Source organism: Anomalospiza imberbis, chromosome 1 (genome assembly GCF_031753505.1).
Source record: "Anomalospiza imberbis isolate Cuckoo-Finch-1a 21T00152 chromosome 1, ASM3175350v1, whole genome shotgun sequence".
Classification (NCBI taxonomy): Eukaryota; Metazoa; Chordata; class Aves; order Passeriformes; family Viduidae; genus Anomalospiza; species Anomalospiza imberbis.
Window position 1 is genome coordinate 44,815,096 of NC_089681.1, and position 13,871 is coordinate 44,828,966.

Sequence of the window (13,871 nt, forward strand, 5' to 3'; positions counted from 1 at the left end):
GTTGCATTATCCTAGGTGAGATGGGAGATTCACTCCTCCTGTAAAAAAGATGAGGAAGTAACAAAATATTCTAGAGGTTTTACTGTCTGAGCACAAAAAAAAAAAAAAAAAAAAAAAAAAAAACTTGGAAAATACATTACCAATGCTTAACAGTTTTCTATCCAAAGTAGAGAGAAGATAAGTAATTTATCAGTGACTATTTAGATGCTTACTTCCCACTGTCATTTCAATATTGGTATAATTTTAAATTTGAAATTAGAAAGGAACTCAGATTACCTAAGATCCAGAGCAGTCCCTTGCCTCAATATTTTAGCCACCAGAAGTTTCATTAACTAGAATGGTGAGTGCAGAAAATATCTTTGATGGTGGAAACAATTAAGGAAGACAATAGAAACATTTCAGCTTCCTCATAAACATAAGATTTGAAAAATCAGGGCTAGGCTACTAAAATACTTTTTAGAATACAGAGATAATAGAAATATATATAAAAACATGTAAAACTGGTTCTAAAACATTTTTTTTCCTCCACTGGATTCACCTCATAAATATATATCTTAGATCTTTAAGAAACAGCAATACATCTCAGGCTTAGTTGAGTCAGATTTTCATCCTGTGATCCTGCCTATATGATGTTCCTCTCAGTACCAAGCACTAACCAATGCTCTAAGCCTAAAACATTGCTGCTGATGATATCACCATTAATCATGAATGATTCACTTATCCTGGCTCCTCCACCCACACAACACCGTCGATCAAACCGAGAAGGTTAGACATGCAGCAGATGAAAAGAAGTATTGTTCCTACTTCGTTAGACAGACACATTATCTGCTGTAGCAATAGGCAGTATCACTGACACCTTCACAAGGTAACATTCTGTGTCCTCACAAAAGCATGGGAGTTCAATGTTGTGGGTAGTCATTGTTTCCAAGAAAAATAATTGACATCCATTTACTACAAGCTGGTGTGACCCCGGCTTGTGAAACCACACGCTTCTTATTGTCTGGAAGGATGATGCATGTCACTACTAAGCACTCAATTTCTGGTTCATAAAGGAAGGATCTTAGAGTGTATTCACATACTAGAAAATTACATGTTAAAAGCTTGGCTGGCAGCACTGCCCTTTTTGATCATTAATTAATTGCAGTGGCTTTCTTTAATGAAGGCTTCCCACCTGCTTTTTGTTTGTTTCTATTTTTTTTTTTTTTTACTGCACAGCAAGAAAATCAGCTTTTTTTTCTTCCATTTTCAAGAAGTAAACCTAATCTGCAGATTAATGTTTAACTAGGCCTCTATATTTGTATTTGTACAGGAAATGAGAAGGGAACAACTTTTATCTGGCAGACAATTTAAGCAGTGCACAGAGTTTAATGCCTGATTATGTCACTTATATTGCATGTAAGTAGTGACATACAGGAGGACTGCTACCTTCATATGAAATCAGTGGGGCTTTGTAGAAGGACCATGTAGATGAAAAACAGACACTCTATATTACTGCTGCTCAAAAGGCAGTATTTTATTAAATGCAACAGACCCAATCCTGCAATTACTATGACCAAAAAAAAAAAAAAAAAAGTATTTAGGAAACATGCCTGCAATGATAGAGGTCATCAAGGAGCAGGTAACTATTCCACCGCCTTCACACTTATAGTTTCTTCCAGTTCATGTAGGTAAAACCATGCTATGCTGTACGCAAACCATCCTAGACAGTGGAAGAGATATTAGGATACATTTAAAATGCTGTTAAACTTGGAGGTCAATGCAGCTGATCTGATTTGCACTGATGCTCAAATCCTGAAAATTTAGAGGTTCAGTCTATGTGGAAAGATGCTGGTTTGTGCTCATGTATTTTAAAAATTGCATGTATGTAATGGATAATTATTTCAATTTGACAGGCAGATTTTATTCTGTAATTTTATAACTTTATTTTCAACCAATATTTCCATTTTCTATCCATAGACTTTTGGCAAATTCTCACCATAGCAAGAAATATTATTTACACATATACAATGCCATGTGAAAAGCTTTAGTATTGAACAATATCTTACTCTGAACCACAGTGTACACTATCAGGAAAAAAACAATAAATGTTCATTAAGTTCTTAGTTATGTGTAATAATATGTTAAAGATGAGAAAAAATATGCACACTACAAAATAGTTATCTGCCATGAGATCAAAATTGGCTTTTTCATGAAAAATAGTCGAGGCATTCTCCTACTCTTTGTTCTGTGAGGACATCAGGAAAAAAAAAAAGAGATATAATGTATTACATCTTAAAAGGGATTCTGTTATGTTGCCACAGAGGCACTCTGCAGACTCTCTGGCACCTTCATAAAATGTGGCAAAAACAAATGAATGGTACCTTTAACATGAAAGGACCCTGTGAACTGGAGTGCAACGGACAGAAACACACACATAGACCTATGTTCAGAGAAAACGTTATCTGGAAAATTCCTTGAGCCACAGGAAAGTCAGTCCAAGCCAGTGATTCAGTCACTCATTGTGCCAAATTACTGGAATGATTTTTCTGCTGTTCCTTTTGAAGTCTTTGCTCCACTGTCCAAACATCTAAGGATTAAGGAGACCACAAAAATGAGTATTTTCTCTACAATTGATTGATGACTTGCTGACATTTAGGTCTATGATACACACTAGTAGTCTTTTGTCTTTCAACAATGCTAGTAAATGAAAATACAATATTTCTTTAAAATTTCATTGCCATCTTTCTGGCATGTTTTATTTTTTTTAAATAATTACTTCAATATTTTAAACATTAATCTTACTTTCTAGGGCTATATTATACTATTCTGTAATTAGGTAGGCTTTTAAAATAGTTTCAAGATATCCTGCATCAAGTTTTTGATGCCACTAGACACACAGCAGTCTGAAATTTCCCAAGAAAGGAGAATAAAGAATTTCTTTCTTATTAAGTCAGTTTACATTTGGAGATTATTATTGGAGTAGAAGTTGCTTATGTTTCTGTGATGTGCAGAAAAGGAGAAGAGAGAGTTGAGACAAGAAATGTCCACATCTCTTAGAGTCCCATATGGGCTTCTATATTGCTGTAGATGATAAATCTGAAAGATCTCTAAATATTGTGAAGTACTTTTTCCCCCTTTTTTCCCCTTTTTTATCTCTATTGGGTAGCTAAATCTTTAACTATGTAGAAATTATGTGCATTTTACCATAGGAAAGTAGCATTAGACTTTGAGTACTCACAGCAAAAGAATTCAAAAGCCATGACACAGAGGAAGAACAATTGTCATGTTAATGATAATGGAATAGAAATTTTGTCATGTGTGTGTGAGTGGTGGAATTTTAGGACTGATAAGCACTAAGTTATCTCTGTGAGACAAGTCTTTAAGCCAAATAAATTCCTTTTATGACTTTACTAATATTTCTGGAGTCATATCAACAGTGAATGTGATCCTCTTTATGTAGATATCAAGAGAGGTGTCCCTATCATGCAACAGACAGAAACATTCTATACTGCCCTTACTTTTGAAATTTACTATTCACTCTTTATCTATATTTTAATTCCCTTGCAATCTTTGGATAGAGTTTCTCATATCTGCGATCTGTCTTTACCAGGAGCTATAGTAAATTTTCTCCAGCTGAATCATATGGACCAGTGGAAGTTCAGGCTAAAATTCAGTAGAACATGCCAGGTTAAATCCAACAAATATAGTTTTCTAATTGCTAGAAAAAGGCTTTTTCTCGGACTTGTTTGGTTTATCTGGAGCTGAGTCCTTTCTAGTTTTCTTTTCACAACAGCTGTGCAGTGGTAAAATACTACAGCCAGAACATTTTTTAACTTTGTGCAGTTGTGTGTTGTAATAAATTTTTAATTACTGGATAGGAATAACATGTATTTAGTCAATGGGGGGAAAGCTATTTATGAACCTAGAACAAAACACAATGAGGGAATGCAAAGATGCTGGAGGATACCAGGGTCTCCAACTTGTAAGCCCAATGTACAGTTACTGATCAATAAAGAAGTACAGCCTTGTAGACCAGTGATCATACAGGGACCCTACCATGAGGGAGAAGAAATCCCTGTCATATGTCTTCCAACCATCCACTTGGGATGTTGATAACTTGCTGTAGCTCACATCCTACCCCTCCTTGGAGCAGCTTACTTTGAGATCTAGAGAGAACTTTAAAGGGTGAATTTACTCTGAAGGAAAATATTAAATGACAGATGCTTGTGCATAGAAATCTTGAGTGTATTATAAGCTATAAGAGTATCATTGTAAGTACACTAATAATAAATGGTCGGCAATTTGGTTAGACTGTTCAGACCTTATGAGACTAACAATAATGTCTTGAATGTGTTCTCTTTTCCCCACACAAGATTAATAGCAAATTCTAAACTCTGATATGCAATGTCTATCATAAAGAAGAACTCCGGATCCTATCAGAGGGTACAGTTGAAGACAGAGATAATGCAGTGCACCACTGGTTGTTATTTTGTATAGCAATGGTGACAGCAGAAGTGACAATTTATTGTCACTCTCTGTTTCCATCTATTCCTCCTCCTCCTTTCTCAATTACTCCAGTGCTTATCTTTTTAAGGTTAGACACCCATTTCCTTAGTTTTATTTAGTTTTAGTTAAAACAAAATTTTGTCAGCTGTTGTCTGGATTATTATAGGTAATGTCAGAAGACATGGTGCTTGAAAATTATTACATTCTGTGTTTTCTGAGTTAAAATTGCGTGCTGTTTTTTTGTTTTTTGTTTTTTTTTTTTTTTTTTTGCCTGTGCAACTATCTTTATCAATTTTGGCTTGAGGAAAAGCACAAAACCTCAAAAATCTATAGAGATGGCCAAATAGGTTTATATTTATACTCCCCTTGAGACAAAGGAGGATTGAAAGAATCAGAGATATATGAACTCTAGTTGTACCTCCACAAGGGATCCATATCAAATTTGGAACTCTGTAAATTGCACTCCCAGTGGCCTTAACCAAGACAGCAAGGAAAGCGGAGATATCAAAGTGGCATGAGGGCAAAGACAGTTTTTAACAAAAAAAGGATTTTATTTTAAGAAACAATGATGACAGTAAAAATATCTGCCAGAGTTTACCAGTACTGATGGTTATTGCTGCTGTCTGTTATAGCTACAAGTTGGCTGCTTCTCTCCCAGATCTCACACAGTGAAAATAGCATCACTTATTTTTATGCAGTAGGCAGTGCAAATACAATAAGGACATAAACACAGACTCCTTTAAATTCTTTGTGTCTACAGTGCTCACAAAAGAACCAGGTGAGTCAAGATTTTTTGAAGAGCACTTTATTTTGAATCTCAAGAATTCTTGGAAAGGAAGTGACTGCTCCCTTAAAATGCAACTTGTTGAGCTCTATACATGCAATGATTTTGTCAGTCAGAATTCTCCTTTTTTCAGTATCCATGCTTTAATTGTGGACAAGATACTGTTCCAAATGATAGTTTATTTTGCCATAGCCATGATATCCCGGCTCTATTATTGTATTATATTGTCAAATAAGTACATTGTGTCAAAAAACCCCATTTTCAAATTGCAAAAAAATTGCTATCTTTTGGACAGCATCACAAGCTCTGTGGGCTGCAGAGACTGCAGTTGTGGAAACAAGAGAACACATGGCTGCATTGCACACTGCTCTGCTCTTGGTTTTGATTCTATAAGTACTGCTGACATGGTGGCTGGAGTCAAGCAAGCTGGGAATGCCAGCAATGAACCAGTGCTTTGATTCCATGCCTGTTCCACATGGTGTATAAAACAAGCATACAATATTAGCTCTTTCAAGCATTTCAAAGGATTGTAAACAGCCAAGAAATGGTTGCTAAACAGATTCTAAATATACACCACAAAAGTAAATAGAAGAGCTGGGATGAGAATTACCTCAATTTATTCAGTTGAGAAAAATTATGAAATAATGTTAAGACCTCTTAGAAGAAAAAAAAAAACATAGCTAGAATAAAATTTAGTATGCCTGCCTGAACTCCTGAAGGTTAGAAATCATAAAAAGAATGCAGTGTAGCCCAGTGCTCTCTGATTCTTCGTATTCTTGGTTAAGAATTAGGTGGTTTTGAAAGTGTCCAGACTGGAGAAACTTTCTTTTCAAAAAGTAGTTCACACCTTCTTGTAGTTGACCTTTCTTTTCTAAATACTTTCAAGTCTGTTAACAACTCTTGCTTTATACACCTACACTCTTACCTTGGTTGCAGTACAGAAATACTCTCGCCAAGTTTCCTCTAAATACTTTGGATACAATACGCAGGCTGGAATTACAGGGAAGATGTGAGTTCATGATACTTTAAAAAATATTTTGAATTTTGAGTCAAGATCCTTTCACTCTTGTAGGCAGTATCAGTGCTGAGAGAAGTCATTGGATACAGCAGTAGTACAAAAAAATGAGCATTTCATATTTAATTCTTCACCTTGTGTGAGCACTAATAACTTTATTTTGCTCTCTTTTAACATGCCTTCTATGTTGCTGAAACTTACAGAAACTCCACAACTTTAAATCTATTAACCTGCTGTGAAATTTAGTTAAAGTTATTAATTCAGTTTTAAAGTTAGGAAATACAATTAACAGAATGGTAAAAACACCCCTAAGAAGATAAAGAGCACATCTCAACTTGGCTAGAGCTCCACAGAATCTCAGGAAGCCAGCTAGTTAAAACCAGGAAAGGGAGGAATATGCTGTGATAACAGATCCTTCAACTAAAAGCCCTTGATCTGTTGAGCTGAACACATTAATTAGTAAGATGTCAGAAAAAGAGCATTAGCAGGAACAGGACATGTATTTTAATCTACCCCCATGTGTTCTGTGATTTTCAAAAATGTATCTTTCTGGTGTATGTGCAATGAAATGTGCTTGTATTTGCATTGTAGAAGAAGAGAACAAGGGTTTGCTAAAAATCCGGACTTCTGAATGGCAAGCAGTCGTATAAAAAGGGGTCTCAAATGCACTGTATTTGAAATACTTAATTATTTAGATTTATAAACTTTAATATCTGTGAAGGGTTTTGAAGATGAATGCTGCTTGGCAAGTGAAACTTTCTATATATGTTACAGAGCTGAGACAAAAATAGTAATTCACTTTCATAGAAGACTTCAGAATTCTAGAAATAAAGCTTCACAGTAAATCTGAACAAAACTTTTCCAAGATTCTGGAAATGAATGTCCATTCAGATTCCTTACCTTAGGAAAATTAAACCAAACCAAAAAAGCACAACACGCACGTGTACTCCCTCCAACCTCTCACACCTGCCCCAATTTTGATTGCAATTACATAATTTATCAGAATGGGGAAGAGGGAGGGGAGAAGTTTCAGAAAATTTGCCATAATAAGCCTGTAAAGTATGTCGTTCTTAATATGTCACAAAAGGACACTTAACTATGTTTTTTGGCAAGTTTGGCATACTTTTGTAGAACTTTTCACCCTTGATGAAAGGTTCTATCAACACCTTCACAAGCAATTCTAACATGGACATTTTATAAGAAACTACAAGAGAATTTAGGCTTACAAATGAAGAAAGATAACCAAATTCAACTATTTCAATTCAGAACTTTCTCTATAGGTTTAGAACATTTTCAAAATAAGTTCATATCCTACATTTTTGCCAGTCCTTGTCAGTGGGGTCAGTTGAAGGGGCTACTTTGTGACAGCACAGACCTCAAATTATTCTTATATTCACCTCAGTAGTTGAGTGCTGAAGCAAATGATACATTTCTGGTAAACAAACATGATCTAAAAGGAATAGAACTAAGCTCACTTTCTCTCTTAAACATCACAGCAAGATTGGAGTTAAAAAGGAAGGAAGACTCAAGGTCATTGGTTGTTAAAGCAAATGAAGGTTTCTTGGAATGCAAGTAGGAAAAAGGTATGATTCTAAAGATTACTTTTTTTGTTGCTCTCTCAGAACAAAATGCTATTTTAAAATGGAAATACAAGTCAATCTGCAAAGAAGCTTATCATGCATATCATCATTTTACATGCTGGTGTGGTCCCTATAGGTTTGCAGAGAGATCCTTGGAGTGCCATCATATCACTTTGGAACAAGTAATGGAACCATCCCACTCTCTCTATGGATTTCTCGTGAAAGTATTTTGCTTCTGCAGCTTCATATTGTAATGGCTTCATAATGGCATCCCTTTAGAGTGATACTGAAATCATCTTGCCATCATTAGTGCACATCGTAAATGGTACCATAATAGGGTGTCCATTAAAGACTTGCATTAAAATCTTATTGAAATTTTACTATGTTATTGTCCCACCAAACTGACTGAGGATGTAGCTTGGAAAATGGCAGGTAATGTTCTCCAGCTACTTTCCAATTTGACCTTTAGTATTTTTAATACAACATATTTTGTTTATATTTTTTACTGTTTCTATTACCATTGAAATGTTATTGTTCTCTGGTGTGCTATAAACACTTTGTCTTTTTGCTAAAATATCAGTGGCTGTTTTTAAAAAAAAGTGTATTTTTTAAGCCTTCTAACTGGAAGATGTTTCTTTTAAGAAGCATTGATAACAGTATTTAAGTATAAAGGAGGTTTTAAGAGTACTGTCAGAAGAGCAAAGCTCTGTGTAATTCTTTCTTCTCATTCATGTGACTGAAAAATGTGACAGTTCAAATACATTTCATCTGAAAGAGAAGAAAAAAATGAAAACACTTCAAGAAAGACAATCTCTTGAATCCCAAAATACTGAGTTATTTGGGTTTATAATATGGTGGTTGCAATCCTACTGTTATGTTCAAGGGACAATAAAATCTCTCTGAACTTTGGAATATTTGAAACATCTTCTGAAAAGAATGTGGCAGCCCTGTTAGGTTCGATGCTGTAATCAGCTGAGTAGTAAAGTGAGAAAGAAATATCATCATAGACTTATCTGGCTAAGACACCTCTGTACAGAGAGAACTCCGTTTACACCACCACCACATAAATACAGATTTACCAGAGGTTAAAACGAGGCATTTATCCACATGCCTGACACACAAAGCATGGATAGACATGCTAGCAGTTTCATGTCTGTGATCAAAGAGTGCCAGATGAGGATCGCTATGTGTAGCCCACGTTCAAAACCTTTCAGAACTGTTCTGCTGCCCACCTGGAGGCCAGGGTCAGGGCATTCCTCTGGCTGTGTCACAGGGCTTCACGTGCTTGACAAACCTGGTACAGCTCCTTTGGTAGTGGAAAACAGGCATCCCGGGGTTCAGCATTGAAGAGGCCTAATAACAGTACCCCACTGGTGTATATTTTCAAGACATGAATTCACAGTTAATATTAATCAGAAATGAGGAATATCCCAGAGGATCCAGCGTTAGACCTGCTTGTGAAGATTAGTTGTGACAAATTACTCAAGGGATAAATAATGCATTCAAATTACTTTGGTACTACTGAGTGGTAGAAGGGAGATCTTAGTTCTGTGTATTGATATCTAAAAATACATAGAATAACCTTCTGACTACTAGTGGTAAAAGGAGAAAAAATCAGAGATGTCAGCAAAAAAGCAATAAGCACTACATTATTCAAGATTAAGGAATGCTTTGTTGTAGATGGAAATTAATTAATGCTAAATTACAACAGAATTCCTAAGGGATTACATATTGCAACCCCATGAATATTGAGAGAATTCATCATAATTAATGGTATATTTCCAGAGGAATGTTGCCCATTACATGGCTTTGTAATATTTCTTTCATTACTTTAGGGGCTTAATTTGCGAAACATACACAGGCACTGCACAAAAAAAGGAGTGTGTGTATATATATATTTCTACATGTGTGCATAAATATATACATTATGTATATGAAGGAGGGTTCTTATTTTTATTTATATTTAGTTTTCACATTTTTCTAAATCACAACTGTATCTCCAAAAAGAATACATCTTATCATATGCACATTTCCTGGTCCTATGACACAGTCCAAAAGGGATTCTAGCAAAAGCAAGTGTTACTAACACTTTTAGTTCTGTGTTAAGAAGGGGCCTGCTGGCAGTGTGAAATGACTGATCTTGAATATGACAGGGTGAGAGAGCTTCTGAAACTTTTTGTCACACAGCCAGTCCTGGAGATTTGGGAATATAGAAAAGAAGAATCTTGCAGCTTGGAAAGAAGTACTGGAATCTGCACCTCAAAAACCTGGAGATTTGAAGGAAGAAAACAGGATTCATATTTGGGTCTGTACAGCTTAAAAATGTTTGCAAATCCCTTCTGTCTAAAACATGAGTCTTAGTTCTGCTTTTATGAATCTCTTGAGAGCTGTTCTTAAAAACAAAAAAAAAAAAAATAGGACTGAGAACCTATTTACCTTAATGACTGAATTTACATATGTAATCCTATATTTTCTTAGAGCTCCTTTCTGAAATTTCTTTATATGGACAGAATTTTTCATTAGCCTTTAAAAGCAAATTCAGAAAATTCTCAGTTTTACTTCCCAATAAGAACCTCTCTTTAATTTTTATCTCTCTTGTCCTCACTTTGTCGAAGTAATTCAAAGTAAACTTCAAGGCACTCCCACTGAGCCAGTTCCTATTTCCCATCTTTTTTTGGGGTTGTTTTTTGTGGGATTTTTATTTGCTTGGTTAGTTTTTACTGCTTCATAATAACAAGTCTGGTCTGAAGAAAATAGAGTGATTTAAATAGTGCTTATTACAATTATTTCAACATAATTTATCAGATTTGTAACGTTAAATGAATAATTTCACCTGAGCCATTAGCTGAATTAAAACACAAATCATATAGTTTTGACATACGTATCAGGCAGAATATAAATTCTAGTTTTATCTTCTGTAATAATTTTTCATTTTTGTTCTTCACAGAGCACCGGGTTCAATAGATAATTTTCAAGAAAGAGACCCAGTTGTCTGATACTTGAGCAAAATACAAGGAGTCAAAATGAGGAGGCAAAAGTTGTGGGTCTCTTGAGGTTCTTAGCTCATGGACTAATAAAGAGGTAACGGAGATTAAAAAGTTCACTTGTTACTTTTGTAGGCTAATTATAATTTAGAAAAATTTTATTCCCAAAGGCAGATGCAGCAATGATTAATTATTGCATTTTGATTAAGTCAATGATATGATGTATTTTTTCATTATATATGCTAATATCTAGCCAGGCTTCACAGCTAGCCCCAGGATAAGGTCAGAAACCAGTAATCTCAGCATGAATAATACTTGTAACCTGTATTCAATCTAAGACATTCAGAACACCATCCTCAAGGTTTCATTTAAGTTGGCAATTTTTTTTCAAGAAATTTAATTTTTGTGTTCTAATTTGAACTCATCTGAATTTCCCTTGCAGTGTACATGGGTTCTTAATTGAGTACTGACAAGATTACAAGAAGATGATTTTTGTTTGGTTTTAATGAAATGAGACATGGCTCTGTAATTTCTGCAATGTCTGTGATCATTTCAACACCTTCTTTCTCAGCTATCAGAGTTGAAAAGTGCACTGTTACAAAAGATCCTTTGCCCTTTTGAGTCTTCTTGTTTTAGAGCCACAGGCTGGTCACAACTGCCCTTATCTCATCAACCATGAGATTATTTTCATTATTTTAGTTGGTAGGACCAACCGTGGATTTTATTGAAAAGACTTTAATTCATCTGAACACAGTGGCAACTGCTACCTTTAGCCATGGTGGTTTTAGCCCTAAGTCTTTTTTGCGTGTAAAATATGCAGTATAATTGCCAAGGTCTTGATTTTTTTTCCCTGTTTACTGCAGTGCAATATATCACTCCTTACAAAGCAACTTAAATAAAGTAGAGCTATGAATGGTGGCTAGCCAAATTCATGAACTTTCAGCATGCAAATGAGAACACCTAATTAAGAGCCAATGGTCAAAATTTCCATAATGATAGAGCCAAATGAAATATGTTGCAGGTTCCCACAGGAATCTAGATAGTTTTTCTTGCATTAATGTTGATTATACAAAAGCACCTTGTATGAAGATATTCCTTTATCACATTAGGTCTAGGAAGACTTTTTCGGTTTTCTCTTATTTTACTGAGTAAAATTTTTAAAAATTAGTTGACTTTTTTTCTACAAGTTCTACAGCAATCCTGAAGTTTATAAAATTCTGACATCATAATACAATAAGAATGACTAAATGGATTAATCAAAGCTGTTTATGCATTATGTAACATTTTTAAATTGTGTAATTTGGGAATTGGAACAGCATATTTTTATGCCTTTTTAAATTATATATTATTCCTCAGTGTGAACTATTTTGGACATTGCATCCAATATAGCTTATAAAAACAAACTCTAAAAGAGGCAGCTTAAAAATAATATATAAAAATTGAAAGATTTGTGCCAGTGAGATAACATAATTATTTAGTGAACAGAACAAATGACTATGACCATATCCAATATGAAATCTTTTCCGCATCTACCATCCCTCATTAATTCTAATGAAATGAATCATTTAAAGCTGTGATGTAGACCATTAAGTGATTTTATGGAGCTCCTCCAGGTCAGTGTCACAGTGAGCATTTTTTATTATCTCACACTTAAAAGCATGTGTCTGAAATCATACACCCAAAAATAATTTTGACTATGTATTAGAGCTCTGTATTGCCATGGCTCATTCATACAAACATAAATTTTATAGAACTCCACCCACCTACTCATTCAACCACCCCTAAAAATCATAGAACGTTTTTAATTGTAAAGGACCTTTAAAGATCACCTAGTTCCAGCTCCCTGTCATGAGCAGGACACTTCCCAACTAGACCAGGTTACTCAAAGATCCATTCAACCTGGCCTTGAACTTTTCCAGGGATGAGGCACCCACAGGTTCCTGGGGCAACCTCTTACACTATCTCACCTACTTCACAGTAAAGAATTTCTTCCTTATATCTACTGTAAATATATCCTCTTTTAGTTGAAATCCATTGTCCTTTGTCCTGTCACTACAGCTCTTGGCAAAAAGCCTCTCTGCATGTTTTCAACAATTCTCTGTTATATATTGAAAGACTCCGATACATTCTCCCCAGAGATTTCAGTTCTCCAAGCCAAACAATCTCATCTTTCTCAGCCTTTCTTCAAAACAGAAGTGCTCCAGACCTCTCAATAATTTTGTAGCTATCCTCTGTCTTCCAACACATCCAGGTCTTCCACAGCTGGACATATTACTGAGGGTGATGAGTAGAGCGATCATGATCACCCCCTTGACTTGCTGGTCACACTTCTTTTTGTGTAGCCCAGGATACAGCTCTCTTTCTGGACTGCCAGTACACATTGCCAGGTCATGGAAAATTTTTTGCTCACCAGTATCTCCAAGTCTTTCTCCAGAGGCCTTCTCTCAATCCATTCATCCCTCAACCTGTATTGATACTGATGGGTGTCCTGACTCAGGTGCAGGACTTTGCAAGTGACTTTGTTGAACTTCATGAAGTTTGCATGACAAGTATTACAGGTTTTCTTTCTCAGCATATCTTCTGTAGGTGTTTGCATGAAGGATCATTGAAATCCATTCATGTGGCATTCTCAGTCCTTTAAACTGAATTTTGGAAATACTAGAAATAAATTAATGTGTTTTGCAAAGATGTCTCCATCATAGCGTAGAATACAGAAGCCTACAACATTTCTGCTTCTTTTCCCTGTGACCAGAGTCCAGGCTAGCCACGTACATAATGCCACATGATGCCATAAAGTTTTATCTTCAAATAATTTATCCTCTATTCTAATTCTTAATAAAGAAAATATTTTATTATAAATAGAAATCTCATAATTTAGAATCATAGTACTTTTGTAATTAGAGAAGAAAATTGAACTTTCCCTCTCTAAAATGTATATCATTTTATCACTATATATTGTCAATATTGCTATTGATGTTTATAGAGCCAGTCATGAGCTATGGCTTCTCTAAGCACATCAGAAA